Genomic DNA, 17,053 nt, shown 5'->3' with positions numbered 1-17,053 from the left:
GCCGAACCCTCCCCAGGAAACCTGACACAGCGAGACATTCACACTTCAGAAAAAATAAAGATGCAGAACAGGGGAAAAAATCATTATGGGCCACAGCCATTGCACAGTGAGAAGCCCTAATTATTCTGTGTAGCCTGAGTTTTTCTTAGTAGGCAAACTCTTTTGAATATTAACAAATATTTATTTAGGAATTAATAATTGACATCTATTAAAGCATAATTTATGGAGAGTGAATTCCTCTTGCTTTGGGTTCCCACTGCTCGGCTACATCTGGCTGCTCCAGGAGTCACTCTTTCTTTTGTTAAAAGCGAGATGCAACGCTGGGGAAGAGCTCCAGCAGGGGACAGGGACGCGCTTCAGTGACAGAGGGCACTCAGCCCGGACTGGCCGCTCCTGTTTCTTGCGGCCTTGGGAGAGTTTCCTGCCCTCCCCAGCCTCCCTTCCAAGTCTAAGAAACAGACATCTTCATGTCCACCTTTATTTAGATGGACATGCTTGGTTGCAAGTAAAGGAAATTATTGTGAGTTGGCTGGAGCAGTGAAGGGGGATTTGGATAAGGACAGGGATCATCTCCTGAAGCCCCCACGGGGATATGGCTGAGGCCTGGGCGCCCCTGGGAGCCAGGACTGGGAAGCTCTCTGCTCACTCTCTGCTTCTCACCTCTGCTTTTCTCTGCGCACCTGCTGTTCTCGTCCCTTCTTTGGTCTCCACAGCAAAGGCACAGCCTTCTCACAGCATGCGAGCATTCCCTACGTTGAGTGTGGCCACAGAAGAGTGTGTGAATATCCCTTTCTGTCCCCATTTCCGCTTTGCCCCTGTGTGGTCCTAGCTGCTTAGTGCAGAGGTGGAGAGGTCACACAACCAACCATGGACAGGGGCACGGGGCACCAGAAGGCCACACCTTCTGGGCACCACTTATTCATTCACACATGCATTTGTTCATTCATTCAACAACTATTGACTAGAACCCCCTGAACCAGGCACTTTTTGGGTGCTGGAGATAAGGCAGTGAGTGAGGCAGAAAGGGGTGTGGGTCAGAGAGGTCAATCCAGCAGAAGCAGCATCAGCAGAGAATTGAAAGCAAACCACTCACCATCCAGGTCTGCAAGGCTGTTTTTTTGTTTTGTTTTGTTTTGTTTGTATTTATGATAGGCACACACAGAGAGAGAGAGAGACAGAGAGAGAGAGGCAGAGACACAGGCAGAGGGAGAAGCAGGCTCCATGCACTGGGAGCCTGACGTGGGATTCGATCCCGGGTCTCCAGGATCGCGCCCTGGGCCAAAGGCAGGCGCTAAACCGCTGCGCCACCCAGGGATCCCTGCAAGGCTGTTTGAAATGCACAGTGAAAGCTCTAAGCTTTTGCAAAATTGTAAGAGGTTATTATGATATTAGACATTTTTAGGGAAAACTGGGTAGCCCTGGTGGCACAGCGGTTTAGCGCCGCCTGAAGCCCGGGGTGTGATCCTGGAGACCAGGGATCAAGTCCCACATCGGGCTCCCTGCATGGAACCTGCTTCTCCCTCTGCCTGTGTCTCTGCCTTTCTCTCTCTCCTCTCTCTCTCTCTCTCTCTCTGAATAAATAAATAAATAAATCTTTAAAAAAAGACATTTTTAGGTAAAACTGATAAGAGGCTAGAAAAGGAAGAAAAGGAGGAAGGAAGAAAGAGATCAAGAGAAAAAGGAAAGCCCATGGAAATAGGAATGATAGGAGGTATCTATTTTGGACCAGGATAAGAATTATTCTTATGTTCAAGGCTTTGAAAAATAAAATCGAGAGAGATTTTATTTGAATACTGAAGCGTATTCAAGCCAAAACCAGGTGGCCTCAGCCAGGGCTGATTTATAGGTCACTCTCATCAATGGGGAAAAAATAAACAAGGTGACCGAGGAGGTGCAGCCCCATTTCCTAGTTTGAGAAACCAATCTTTATAGTCAAATTTGAGGTCTTAGGAGATGCCACACCTCTGGCATTCAAGGAGAGAGGCTGCCTGTCACCTTCCCTGGCCTCCCAAGACAAGAGCGTACACCTCATTTTAACGTTAAATAAAAACAGCATTTCATCTCCTCTGGAATGCAAAACTGTGAATTTGAGTGAAATATGCAGTTTTCATTATGTTAAAAGATCTACTCATTACAATCAAGATAAGAGGATGTGAATAAGACAAATTGATCACCACTTTAAATGTATTAATCAGCTTGCAACTCTTGTCACCAGTCAAAACAGAACAGCTAGACATTTATTCTGTCTCAGTTGTGTTTTAGAGCCCATCCCGGGAGGTCACAGAATCAGTGAGCTTCCCTACACAGTTTATGGGCAAACAGTCTCAACACATTACAGAAGTTCTCACCTGCTTCGAATGGGACTCAGAAGACACAATGAAATATGTCTACTCATTCTGCAAATATTTATTGAGCAGGTACTAGGTGCCAGGCATTGTGTAAAGCTCTGGAGATACAAAAGTAAGTCAGAGCTGGCTGGTCCTTGCCGCCCACGTTCCCGCAGCTTAGGAGGCAGAGGTGCAAGGAAACAATTCCAATACAGGGGAATTGGGGTTCAATCAATGGTCGGCATGATATGCTATAGGACCGAGGACCAATCTGGAGATCGTGGTTGTGATGGCATAGCTGGCATGAGGGGTGCTCTGCACAGATGGTGTCTATGCTTTAGAGCTGGAAGAGAAAAAAGCTCCAGCAAGAAGAGATGCCGGCGCATCTCCAGAGCCCGGCTGTCGGTGGTGTAGTAAGGAAGGCCCGAATACTCAGTTCAAAAGAACATGTCTTCTTCTAACCTTGCCTGGTAGGGAAGCCTTGGGCTGATATGCATGAATTATCATACTCGGTCCAAAGGAGAGCCATGAACCTGGGCCCAAACCCCACCCAGGCCGTGCCTTCCTTTTCTCACTGCTCCTGGCCACAACGGGGCCCCTGAGTTCTGGAGGCTGAGGGGTAGGTCGGGTCAGGACCTAGGATCAGCACAGAGAAGGAAGCCGGGGGAAGGATTTATCCAAACAGTAGGAAGAAGGCCAGTGTCCCAGAAAGTGAGCTTCTGGGGGAGTTGGACAGGAAGGAAGCCGAATGGCCGAGTTGGGTCAAGCCCAGGCAGCATGCTCATCCCTGGGATAATCTCCACTCTCAGAGGGCACAGTAGCAAGTCAAAGGACTTGGGTGCAGAGGAGCCAGGAACAGAGCCACTTGCCAAGCCTGAGCATGAAGTGGCAGCTTGGCCAAAGTCAGAGTACGCCAAGAGCCAGCCTCATTGTTCAACTCTAGCACCTTCGATCCTCCCTGCCTGAGAACGGTTGAGCAAGGCTGAGCTGAAATATGTGGGGAACTCACCCGCGGCTGGGAGTGGTCAGAGATACAGGGACAGACCACCTGTCCAATGTCTAGCAGCCCTCTCTTCTTTCAGTCAAGGCTGATTCTCAGGGGAGTGTCTAAAATCCTGAGAATAGACTCCTAAGAAGCCTAGTATTTACCTGAATTGAAACATTTTGGTTTGGGGCTGGAGACTCAGGTACCAGTGGGAAAGTGCTAAAGGCATGCTAAAAGGCAATCAGAAAAGGAGAGCTGTCCCTAAGATTTCTTTCTGTGCCTTTGCTCCAAGCCTCCTGGAAAATGTGGAGGAGCCATTTGGAAAGGCAGGTATCTTCTGGCACGATCTTTACCCCAGGCCATCCATGAGGCCAAACAATCAGCCCACTGAGTTGAACTTTACAAGTTACTGATTTTTTTTTAACTTCAATTATCTGTTGTTGACGATTCCATTATGGGAAGGGAGAAAGGTGTAAACTCAATGTAGGGACCTCTGGAGCAAGGCATTTATCTGCCTTTTATGAGGCTTTGAGACACCATAATGCATGTTTTATGGGCCCATTCTCATTTTTAATCTGCTATGATAAGATCACTGTGCCAGAAGGATACGGAAACTCACTGGCGAGCCCAGCTCAAGGCAGAGACCATGATTCTGGCGTGGGGAGGTTTTGCTCCTGTGGGGAGTTCCCTGCATGTGGCCTGTTAGGATCCTGCGCAGTGAAGGCCCTCTTGTCCCACCCTGGCAGCTGTCCCCTCTACACGGATCCTCGGTGGTAGCAGACATGAGAGGGCCCAGACCTCACACTGTGACAGAGTAAATCACTTTAACCTCTCCTGAGGTCACAGAAATAGCAGCATTTTCCAATGAGTAGCACATGTAGTGAATAAGAGAAAATGGAATCCACGTGCCTAGAAACAGACAAGGCTTTAGGCACAGATTTCTGATCCTCGCTCTTAGTCAAAGGCTGATTGAAGGCCATCATCCCCGGCCTTGATCCTCTTCAATCATCTACTTGGATCTTCCAATTCTGTCTCCTGCATCAATTCTCCCAGTGGAAGAAGGAAAGAGCGTGTGCACCTGCCAAGGAGGGAGGACAATCAATCCTCTCTAAGTCTCCACATGCTCCTCTCCGTCGCCTGGTCTCCTCTGCATTTGGGCTGAGGCCACACGCCAGGTCCACAGGCTGCGCACGGCAGGCACTTATGTTGCTTCCAGTTCAAAATTGTCAGGAACAGCTGTGAATTCTCCATGCTTTCTTGCCCTTCCCCAGTATGGAAAGCGAAGACCATCAAGATACTAGTGATAAAGGGTGGAAATAGCCTTGATTCGGGAGTTGCTTTTGGAAAACTGTCTCCAGTGCTGCCAGACCCATGTGGCACTTGATGGAGTTATGTCATTGAGATGTAGGGATTGTTCATGCTTGCCCAACCTGAGCACCATCTATGTGCTTATGGATGTCTACTCTGGAGAGTTTTGGCCTAGTTTGGGGATGTGATGGAATTCCCATGCCCACCCCCCAAGATTCTTCTTCTTCCAATGTACCTCCAGATCTTATGCCAGAATCTCTGACACCGGATACTCCTGGGTTCTCTTCTGTAGAGTTCTCCTGAGAATCCAGGCTATCGCCTTGGTCTGGGAGGTATCACCTTTTGCTCGGGACTTAGTCACTGGATGCTGGAAGACTCACCATTTTCCTGAATTGAGTTGATCAGAAGGTGACTGAATAGTGTATAAAACATTAGCTTTTCAGTTGGACAATATGAGTTCAAATTTTAGTAACACTTTATTCCTTCATGGAAGCATTCGGCACACATAACGTGCCGTTTACGCCCAGATGCGCATCTCGAGCTTGGACTGCTACTCTAACCTCCAGATCCAAGTATCCTTCTGTGGTTTGGCACCTCAGACATAACCAGAGCTCTTGATGTCCAGAGCTTCTCAGGTTCCCCTTCCCAGTCAGTGGAGTCTCTATAAGCCTGGGTGCTGAGGTCAGAAGCTTCCTCTATTCATTGCTCTCCCTTCTCACTCGATCATCCAACCATCACTGAGTTCTCTAGATTCTATTGCAGATACCCCGTGAGTTCCTGTCTGCATTTCCACATCCATTGTGCAAGCCCCAGCTCTTCCCCTCTCTCACCTGGAGTACCTCAATAGCCTCTTTGCTGTGTGCATCTAATTGCCCCACTCTATCCATTCTCTGTCCAGAGCCAAAGGAGCTACTCAGAACCTCCCTGAAGTCTGATAATGCCTTTAGGGGGAAAACAGATCCCAAATTCGCATGCAACCCTGAGTGACCTGTGTACCCTCTGCTGACTTCATGCCCTCTTACCCAGACATGCCAGATTTTTAGGCTCTGATCAAGTCCTCAGACGGGCCTCATCATGCCATTGCCTAGAGCTATCACTCATTTCTGGCCTGGCCACCTTCCATCATTCTTTTCAAACTCAACTGAGATGTCCTTCTCTCTGGTACGCCCTCCCTAAACTCTAGATTTGGTCTGCCAATATCACTTTCAATCACACCCTGTACTTCTGCTTCATCTTACAGTTTGGAGTTGAATGTTTGTGTGTTTATGTGCTTCATGTCATCTCTTTGACTTGACCTTGAGCTCTATGGGGCAAGGATACCCACGATATCTGGGTATATAGCATAGCATGTGCCCAGTACATGCTGCTGGATGGGGGGAAGGCATTTTATTGAGTGATGCTGCCACTGCAGTGGTGGGCAAGGGCCCTAGCTTCAGGGGGAAACTAAAGCGCCCAGTACAAGGACCCTACTACTCTAAGACAGGCTCTGAGATGTCCACATTTACAAGATATCGAAAGGAGAGAGTGATTGATACCAAAATGGAGTTTGGTAACAGGCTTCTTCCCAGGGATCACTAATAGCTAATATCTGCACGGAGCTTCTCATGGGTCTAGGACCCTATATGGATCCTCACAAAAAGGAGGTAGGTTCTGCTTTCTTGTACCCATTTTTAAAGTGAAGAATCAGACACAGAGGGGTTTAGTGACTCACCCACTGTCACACAGCTAAAAACAGCAAAGCCAATATTCTCCCTAGGGTTTTGTGTCCCCATGGTCGGGGCCTAGCCACTTTGTGCTATGCTGGGAAACGGATTCATTAAAGTGGAAGATGAGTGACAGATGAGTTTCAGACCTGCCTGCCTCTCAATCAGACACCTAACACAGGGACATGTCGCTGGGCTTCTCAGAGGGAATGGTGAGCCACCCCTGGGACGCAGCATTTCCTGGCAGGGGTCAGAGAGCCAGGTAGACCTGGTGTCTAGTCCTGGCCTTTGCCAACTCACCAGGTGACGTCAGGGCAGCTTGTGTCACCCTCTGAACCTCTGCTGCTGCTCCCCGGGCAAAAGAAGTGGGATGGACGGGTTGGCCCGGAGCCTTTTCTGGAATTTAGCTCTCCAGGATCCTGGTGGTTCTACCGAGAGCCGTTCCCTGGCAGGCCCCTCGCCCGGGTTCAGGGCAGGAAGGCCCCCGCCAGCCGGGGCCTGCCCCCAGCCACTCAGGTCCGGGGCTGCGCTGCCACAGGGGAGGCAGAGGCCGGAGGCGGAGTGCAAGACAGGACACAGGACGGGAGGAGAAAGGTGGGGCGGAGAGGAGGCAGGCGAGGAGGGAACGGCCGGGCAGGGCAGGGCGCCCGCTCGGTGGCCCTCGCCCCGACCACCGCCACCGCCACCCGCAGCGGCTTTTGACCTGCTCGGAGCCAGGAGAGAGCCAGCCCTGAAAAGGATGGTTTAAAAGCCACAGGCCCGCGGAGCAGAGATGACAGATACAGGACAATAAGTGTCCTGGTGGTCAAATCGCCGATTGGAGCATCTGCGTTAGGCCGCGGTCGGGGCCTCTGCGAGCGGCGATGGAGAGCCTAGATTGCGGCCGGGGAAGTCACACAACAATGGGGCCTGATGTTTTGTTTCCACTCTTCAAAGGCGCTCCTTTTCTTCCTCCCGGTGATAAGGCCCAGGAACTGGTTAGTGACATGCTCGTGGGAACCGGGGAGAAGAATGGGCGGCGTATCAGCGGCCGGCGGCGGCCCGGGGCGGCGGGCGGGCGGGGCTGCGGCGGGGAGATAGCATTGAGGAGCGGGGCGCCCGGCCGGCCGGGCCCCTTTATCCAGCCGGGATGGGTGGGAGGCCAGACAATGTAGCGCTATATTTGGTTTGACAACAAAGGGCCCCAGAAAGGCTTGATAGTGGGGGGAAGGCGGGGAGGGCGGGCGGGATGCAGCACAATGAGGGCTTTGCAAAGGTATTGAGCCCCGGCCCTTTATGCCCGGAACGTGGCACCGGGCGGGTGTCCTCGTGATGTCGCATGGCTTTTGTCTGCGCCACGGCTCTGTTTGCTAGAGTGAGGTCCCCCCCTGGCAAGGCCGAGAGAGGAGCCAGGGTGCGCCCCCGGCCGTGTCTCCGAAGGGCCACCTGGACTCCCACTCCGCTGAGACAGTCCTCTCCTTCCCCAGAGCCTGGGCTCCCGAAGGCCCCCAGTGTCCCAGGGTCAAGGAGCAGTCAGAAGGGGAAGAGCTGTAGCCTGGATGTCTGCAGGGAATTAGCAATCAAATGAGACCTCCTGTCCCCAAAGAGGCAGCCCCGGTTCCGCTCAGGTCCAGGCATCACAGAGCACAGCACCCCAGCAGAGGGGGAAGGGATGAGGGCGAGGCCTGGCCTTGTGTACTGACCTTGGTCATTCTAGGAATCCAGCCCGTCGTAGGGCAATAGGCACAAAAGATGGCTAAGGCCTGAGTGGTAAGGCTGGGGAGAGTCAAGGGGAGTAGCTCCAGGATGGGGGAAGGGGGTGTAGAAGGAGGACCTTTCCTCTCTGGACTCTGGGGCCTTCTGGAGGAGTATATAGAGTGAAGAGAGCAACCCCAGAGACACAGGACGCTGGGTAGTGGGGGTAGCCAGGAGCCCGGCTGTACCAGAGCTGCATTCAAGACCAGCAAGCGGTATGGGAACAGGGGCTACCACCCAGTAAAGACCCTGATACACTTAGGACTTCAGTCCCGGGGGGAAGGAGTATCACTGACTGTTTTCAGCCTCCATTCTGGGTTTTGTTATTTGCAAACTCCTGCCAGGCTGCCCCCACATTGATTCCAGGAAAGGAATATGACAACCAGGGTTGGGATGGGTAGGTGGGATGAAAGTTGGGACTGGAAGAGGATAAGATGGTGCAGAGTCTCTTTGTTCTGTCAGAGTGACCTCAGCAGTCATGGGGCCATCAGACTGATCTCCCAGGTGCAGCTTGAGAAGCCAGGAGTAATGCAGTCCCCACTGGCAGAGAGATCCCTGGTGTGGGAACACTTGATCCCTATTGCCCTCTTTGCAAAGCAAGATTAACTGCTACGGACAGAACCCAATGCAGGGGCTCCCCTCTGAGAGTCCCATCCAACTCCCCTCTGCTCCCTTAGACCATGGAATCTACCAGAAGTGCCTGCCTTATTTTGTTCCATGTTTATCAGTTCCATCCATCCATCCATCCATCCATAGAACAAGGATTTACTTCACTCCTAGGCGCCTCGTGTTATGCCACGTATTAGAAACAGAACATGAACTCCTTGAAGCCCAGCTTGTGAGGCCTCAGACTAGAAGGAAGATAGTGGTCTAAACACATCGTGACCATGACAAAATCAGACAGCAGTTATTATGGGCGTATCACATTGGACTGAAGAAAGCCCAAGAAATCTTCATGGATGAAGTGATACTTATATTATCTGCATCTATTTTGTGGGCTAAATCGTGTCCCCTCTGAAATTTGTATGTTGAAATCTTTGTCTCCAGTATTTCAAAACGTAACTGGCTTTGGAAATACGGTCTTTAAAGAAGGAACTGAATTAAAATGAGGTCATTAGGACGGGTCCTTATCCAACTTGACTGGTGTCTCCTTAAGAAGAGGAAATTTAGACATAGACACATACAGAGAGAAGATGATGTGAGGACACGGGGAGAAGATGGCCATCTACCAACTGAGGAACGAGGCCGAGTCGGGAACTTTCCCTCATGCCCCTCAGAGGGGACCCTGCTGACACCTTCTGTTGTGTAAGCCACCCAGTCTGCGCACTTTGCTATGGTGGCCCTAGCAAACAGATGCAGCTACCACCCCAACACGTCGTAGCATTCTGTGAGGAAGGAGCTCTTCCTGTGGGTCTGGCCCAGGGCTTGACACACAGTAGGTGCCCAGTAAATGCTGACCTCAGTGGAACTGCCCATTCATTTTTAATTCCGACTATTCCAGCCTCAAGTAGAACATGCAAATCAAAGAGTGCACAGCCCTGTCCCTAAACGGTGCCCCGTCCTTTACCTCAGCTTGCGTTATCTGTACTCGGTCAGGAAGTCAGTTCGTAATTTAGTCAACATATATTGAGAACTAATTATGTGTTAGGCACTGGAAATTGTAGTGGGAGGAAAGTTCCTTTTGCATGATAAAATTCCTTCTCAGCTGCTCCCCAAAGCAAAGAATACCTCTCAGCAGGGTCACAGCTCCGTCTGCCATTGGGCTCATGTCTGGAACACTCTGGGCTGAGGCCTGTGGCCCAGCCTGGCCTCAGTGCAGGCTCAGTGGAGGGCGGTGGGGGAGGGCAGAGGCAAGAATAACAGGCAGGGGGGACATTTCAGATGTGGGAGGGACTGCACTTTGTGAATTCCCTCTTGCTGACTCTAGGGAGTATTCTCAGTCCTGGGGTGAAGCCAGGACTGACAGGGACAGATCTGTGCATCCCCTGGATAACGTCAGGAGTCCCAGCTTCTAGTTGGCAGGCATCCAGACTGCTGGGACAGCTTAGTGATAAGAAGGCTGCGGAGCAATTGTGGGTGTTAATGAGGGCCGGGGAGTCAGCCAAGAAGCAAAGAGGTGGCATCTGCTGCAACACGACTTCCTGTACCTGCAGCTTTTGAGGCAAACATGATAGGTCAAATCTACATACATTCACACACATACAAGCACGCACATCAACCCACGTGCCCTCATACTTCCCTGGAAGCACACGCATGGGTCAGCATGTAAAACATGCATGTCGACATGGCCCCTGTGGGTATCACACTGTCAGGAGTCATGAGCACAATGCACACACAGAGCTGGGCATGCTCTTGGGCTCCCACATGCCTTACATTTCAAAGCTCACACTGACACATTAGAAATTAAGTCTGGCTAATGTCTGGGCTGTGAAAGTCACATAAGAGTTCCATATAAGATTCATCTCTACAGCATATAAGCCTATAAGATTCATCTCTCATCAGAGTCTATATCCTCTTCAATGCTCCAGAAAGTCCTCCTGAGACCCAAAACTAGCAGTCTTTTTATTTTTTAACCAGTTGGGTGAGGGTTTTTTGTTTGTTTGTTTTTGTCTTTCCTACAGGTCTTTGAGGAAGACAGTTGGAAATTTCTCAATTCCTTTAGGAGATACAAAGTTCAGCCAACACCAGGGTAGAGGTACCATCTTACCACCACTACAATTTTGGGGGCAGAAAGATGATGTGATACAAATAAATGAGCAATGGACTGAACACCAGAAGATTTAGATTCTAGTCCCAGTTTTGCCTCTCTCTTGATGGACTGTTGGTTTGGATCCAGGAGGACAAATTTCTTCAGAGTCCCATCTCTGGTAGCTGTGTTGTTGAGTGTTCTGGGGCTATGAACAGGCTCAACGAGGAGGAGTGCCATATGTGATTAGCATAGAATAAGGTGCTTCTGAACCTTCTATTTCTAACATTTTTTAAGTCTATAGTACAGTTATCATGACTTAGGAACTAGAGGAACAGTGTTCAGTCTGTATCAAATCACTTCTCTATGGCACTGCCAACTGATTAGTCAAGATGGACCACACATGCACCTCCTTCTCCCTATTCTATCCCTCCAGTGGTTCTTCAGCCCTAGAAAACCTCTCAGTCATTAATACATTTTTTGGTTTTGTGACCTGAATCGCTTCCATTAAGACTTTACTGCAGTGGCTGAATTCATCATCTCTGTAACGGAAAGATGTCCCCAAGGACTCCCCAGAGTTGTATATAAAGGGCCCATCTTGTGATTGCCAAAAGAGGTAGAGGGCCATCTTTTATGCAAGTTGCACAGCATGGTTCCCCCTGCAACTCTGGAGAGTGTTTGCCTCCTGGATCTATGATGAGCCTGGTCCCTGAACATTTGAAAACTCTAGGCTGTTGTTATAATTCAGACAGAGGGGAGAAGGGGAGACCAGAAAGACTGGGGTCCCTTATTATTCTAACAATACCCATAGAAAAAGGCAACAACAACCAAAAACCCAGTTCAGACAGACATAGGACTTAAACTCCACATGCTCACATACAAGCCCTCCTCCACTAGGTTATGGGTTCTCAAGTGTAAGTGAGATGCTCAACATCACTAATAATTGGGGAAATACATTGAAACCACAATGGGATAGCATCTTACACTTGTCAGAATGGCTAAAATAGAAAAGACAAGAAATATCAAATATTGGCAAAGATGTGGAGAAAAAGGAACACTCGTGCACTGTTAGTGGGAATGTAAATTGGTGCAGCTGCTAAGGAAAACAGAATGGAGGTTCCTCAAAAATTAAACATGGAAATACCGTATGATTCAACAATTCTATTACTGGATATTTGCCCAAAGAAAACGAAAACATTATTTCAAAATGTTTATTGCAGCATTATTTACAATAACTATGATATGGAAAAAAATCTGTGTTCGTTGATAGATAAATGGGTAAAGAAGATTGGTATAGGGGCGCCTGGGTGGCTGAGCGGTTGAGTGTCTGCCTTCAGCTCAGGGTGTGATCCTGGAGTCCTGGGATCGAGTCCCGCATTGGGTTCCCTGCATGGAGCCTCCTTCTCCCTCTGCCTGTGTCTCTGCCTCTCTTTCTGTGTCTCTCATGAATAAATAAAATATTTTAAAAAAGAAGATTGATATATATAGGAATATTATGCAGCCATAAAAAAAGGATAAGATCTTGCCATTTGCTATAACGTAGTTGAACCTAGAGGGTATTATGCCTAGTGAAGACATTTGTCTGAGAAAGACAAATACCATGTGATCTCACTAATATGTGGAATCTAAAAAACAAAATAAGTGAATAAACAAAGAAAAAAATAGAATCAGACCTCTAAATACAGAGAACAAACTCAAGGTTGCCAGAGGAGAGAGGAGTGTGGATAGGCAAAGTGGATGAAGGGATGACACAGATGTTGAAATTATCACTCATTATAATGTATTCCAAGAAGTAAGACTGAACACTCTTGAAACAAATGGAAAGATATAAGCTCTTGAGAAAGAAATAGAAGACATAAATAAGAACCAAACAGAAATTTTAGAGCTGAAAAATACAATAGCCAAAACAAAAATGTCATTTGATGCACTTAATATCGCAAAGGAAAAGTTGGTGAACTTGAATATAAATCAATAAGAATTACCCAATCTGAAAAACAGAATTTAAAAAAGTATATAAATAAAAATGAGGAGAGCTTTGGGGATATGTGAAATTGCATGAAAAGTTTCAACATGAGAAGTAGAACAACATTTTCAAATTGCTGAAAGAAAGGAACTGTCAACTTAGAAATAAGAATATTCTTTAGGAATAAAGGTGAAATAAAGAAATTTGTTGCCAGTAGACTTGCCTTAAAATATTTGATATAGAAAATTCTTCAGGCAAAAGGGAAATGATACTACAGGAAAATTTGGAATATCACAATAAGGGAAGAACAAGAGTAATGGTAAATGTCTAGCTAAATATGATAAGCTATTGACCTTCTCCTGAATTATTTAAAATATATATGAATGAAAGAAAAGATCATAACATTGTATGATGGGGTTTTCAACACCCATAGATATAACACCTAAGAAGACTATTGACATAAAGTGACACCTATATGGTGATAAGATTTCTATATTACACTTAAAATGGAAAACATTTATTCCTGTAGACTTTGAGAATATGCCTGTATATTTTTTATATCTTAGTAGCCACCGACTATAAACATACAAAAATATATAGCCAAAACAAAATAGGTAAATTAAATTGGAATAATTTTTTTAAATTTCCAAACAATTCAAAAAAAGAAAAGGAGAAACAAAGGAAATAAATCCGAGGGAACAAATAGAAAACAAATAATAATATGGTAGGCCTAAATCCAAATACATCAATAATTACATTTAATGCAAATGGGCTAAATACACCAATTAAAAGTCAGAGATTCTCAGAAAGGATTTTTTTTAAAGACCTACTTTAAGGCTGTCTACAAGGAACTTACTTTATATATAGTTGTATAGAAAGATTCGGAATGAAAGCATGGGAAAAGATATACCATGCCCATCAATACTCATCAAAAAAAGGCTGCAGTAGCTATAAAACATCAGATAAAGTAGATTTCAGTGCAAAGAAAATGGTAAGTGATATAGAAAGGTATTATGACGGTTACTTCAGGAGTACCTGGTTGGTACAGTCCGTTAAAGCATCTGACTCTTGGTTTTAGCTCTGTCCATGATCTCAGAGTCATGAGTTTGAGCCCTGAGTCGGGCTCCACACTCATGGTGGAGTCTGCTTAAGACTCTCTGTTCCTTTCCTTCTGCCCCTCATGCTGCACACGTGTGCTCTCTCTCTAAAGTATATAAATCTTAAAAAAAAAAAAAAGTCAATTCACCAAGAAGATTTAATGATCTTACTTAAAAAAAAAAAAGTCGGGATCCCTGGGTGGCTCAGCGGTTTGGCACCTGCCTTTGGCCCGGGGCACGATCCTGGAGTCCTGGGATCAAGTCCCGCTTCGGGCTCCCGGCATGGAGCCTGCTTCTCCCTCTGCCTCTCTCTCTCTCTCTCTCTCTCTCTCTCATGAATAAATAAATAAATAAATAAATAAATAAATAAATAAATAAATCTTAAAAAAATGTCAATTCACTAAGAAGATTTAATGATCTCAAATGTGTATACACCTACCAACAGAGCTTAAAAATATCTGAAGCAAAAATGAACCAAACTGAAAATATAGACAAATCCACAATTTTAGTAGAGATTTCGACACTTCTCTCTCCAGTTGACAGGACAAGTAGACAAAATCAGCAGGGGTGTATAAGAACTGAATAATACCACTGACTGCCCGGCACTTAGAGAATACGTCATCCAACAGCGTAAGCCACATTTTAAAAAGTTCCTAAGAATCAGTTACCAAGACAGACCATATCCTGGATGATAAAGCAAATCTTCACAAATTTAAAAGCATTGAATCATATAAAGTGTGCTCTTTGATTAAAATGGAACTGAACTTGAAATTAGTACTGGAAAGATAACAGGAAAGCCTCTAAATAGTTAGAAATTAAACCATATACTTCTAAATCACCTATGGGTCAAATAGGAAGTCTCAAGAAAAATTAGAAAATACTTTGAACTAATAGAAAATGGAAATACAACATGTTAAAATTTTGTGAGATGTGGCTAAGGCGTTGCTTAGAGGAATAGTTATAGCTCCAGATGCTTATAGAAGCAAAGAAGAAATACCTCAAATCAATAAGCTCAGCTTCCACATTAAGTAACTAGAAAAAGAGCAAAATGAAACCAAAGCAGGAAGAAGGACAAGAAATAAAGGAGCAGAAATCAGTAAAATTGAAACCAGGAAAAAACAGAAATTTCAATAAAAATAAAACTTTGTTCCTTGAAAGTATCAATAAAGTTAATACACCTCTAGCAATACTAACAGAAAAGAAGGTAAGAAACTACAAATTTCCAATATCAACATTGAAAGGGAGGATGTCATGACAAACCCACAGACAGGGGAAGGCTAATAAGCATTCGTAAAACAACCCTGCACACATAAATTTGACACATTAGGTGAAATGGACCAATTCCTTGAAAACCATAAATTCAGCCAAGATGAAATACACCATTTAAGTACTTTTAGAACTATGAGAAAGTTTGAGTTTATACTTTTTTAAAACTTTTGGAAAAAGAAACCTTTAGGCATGCATGATTTTACTGGCCAAGTCCACAAATAGTTAAGAAGAAATAGCACCAATTCTACATGCTTTGATCCAGAAAGTAGAATAGAAGGGAAGACTTTCAATTCATTTTATGAGGCCCACTTTACCCAGACAAAGATATTATAAGAAGAGAAATTCAAAACCAATAGCCCTCATGAACATAGATGCAAAGATCTTCAACATATAATTAGCAAAGTGAATCCAAATTAAATATTAAAGCCATGATCAATGAGGCTTATCCTGATAATATAGGACTGGTTCAATATTCAAAAATCAACCAACAGAAGCACTTTATTCATATTCTAAAGAAGAAAGACTATATGATCTTATCAATTTGACAAAATTTTTCATCCAATCATGATTTAAAAACAAAAACAAAAACTACGGGATGCCTGGGTGGCTCAGCAGTTGAGTGCCTGCCTTCAGCTCAGGTCATGATGGGAGGGTCCTGGGATTGAGTCCCATATCGGGCTCCCTGCAGGGTGTCTGTTTCTCCCTCTGCCTGTGTCTCTGCCTCTCTCTCTCTCTCTCAGTCTGTGTCTCTCATGAATAAATAAATAAATCTTTAAAAATAAATAAATTAAAAAAACTGCAAGAAGGAAATAACTTTCAGTAAACAGGGAATAGAAGGGATCTCTCTCAACCTAATAAAAGGAATCTACAAAACAAAACAAAAACAAAAACAGCAAAGGACCCTGCAGCTACCATCATGCTTAATGGTGAAAGACGGAATATTTTTCCCCTAAGATCAGGAACAAAGGAAGGATGTCCACTCTCCTAACTCCTGTCCAACATGTTGGAAGTCTTAGCCAGTGAAATATGGCTATGAAAGTAAATAAAAGGCATGGAAAGGAAAAAAAAATAAAGCTGTCTTTATTCACAGGTGACATTATCATCTATGTTGAAAATCCATGAGAATATGCCAGGAAAGATCTTCTCGTGCTCTAGAACGAATAAGTGGGTTTGGCAAAGTGACAGTACACAGGGCCCTGTCCCCAGCCTGAACCTTGGATGGCAGAGCCACAAGCTGGAAAGTGCCCAGCAGCCCCTCCTTGTTCCTTGCTTGCATTCCTTGTTCCATCTCCTCCCCTACTCTTCCTGCTACTTCAAGTTCTTTCCACAGGATTGGAGAGGGACAGCACCTGAAGGCAGTCGAGTGATTGAGGTGGCTGTTTTCAGGAAGGATGCCTCTGAAAGGTGCATGGCATCTTTGAAGGAACAAAGGGAAGATGCTGATGGGACAAGTAACACCCCGGAGTTTCAGTGGGTCTAGATTTGATCCTGAGTCAGCCATGCACTTACCATCCCAGCAAAGAGAAAGGGCCAGAAGGAATCAGAGGGCATCTGCCATCACCCATCTTTAGGTCTTAGCTGTCCCATCTCTAAATAGGGCGGTAATACTGTGTGAGTAAGGGGCTTCCCAGAGTGTGTCCAACTCTGTAATACATTGGCTTGGTAAGAGCTAAGGCAGGAGTGGGGCTGTTTGTGCACTGGCTGGGACACGGGCTTGCCCCACACGCATGCGCACACGCACTCTCTTCTCTCCTGCAAAGAAGTGAGTCCATCCGCATCTCACCAATGAGAGCTGTACACCTGCATCCCCACCACAACCATCATCTCCCAGCCTCAGGTGGAAGCTCTCTTCCACGACAGATGGGAATCAGAGCACTGCAGGATTGTTCTGAGTCAGTAATGACAGTCATCACAATAAAGACCCTATAGCTGGACTTGCTCTGTGCATCTAGGCTCTTCAGCGTTCTATTGATTCCTCATA

The 17,053-nt window shown here is 46.1% G+C and overlaps 1 long non-coding RNA gene across 2 annotated transcripts in view; it reads right to left on the bottom strand.

The window, feature by feature from the left end:
• Window positions 1–17,053, bottom strand: part of LOC144294608 (uncharacterized) — a 111,849-nt gene that overhangs the window by 11,355 nt on the left and 83,441 nt on the right. The window lies entirely within an intron of this gene.

This window comes from Canis aureus, chromosome 23 (genome assembly GCF_053574225.1).
Source record: "Canis aureus isolate CA01 chromosome 23, VMU_Caureus_v.1.0, whole genome shotgun sequence".
NCBI lineage: Eukaryota > Metazoa > Chordata > Mammalia > Carnivora > Canidae > Canis > Canis aureus.
The sequence above is the reverse complement of the archived record's forward strand: the minus strand, read 5'-3'. Positions and strand labels throughout refer to the sequence as shown.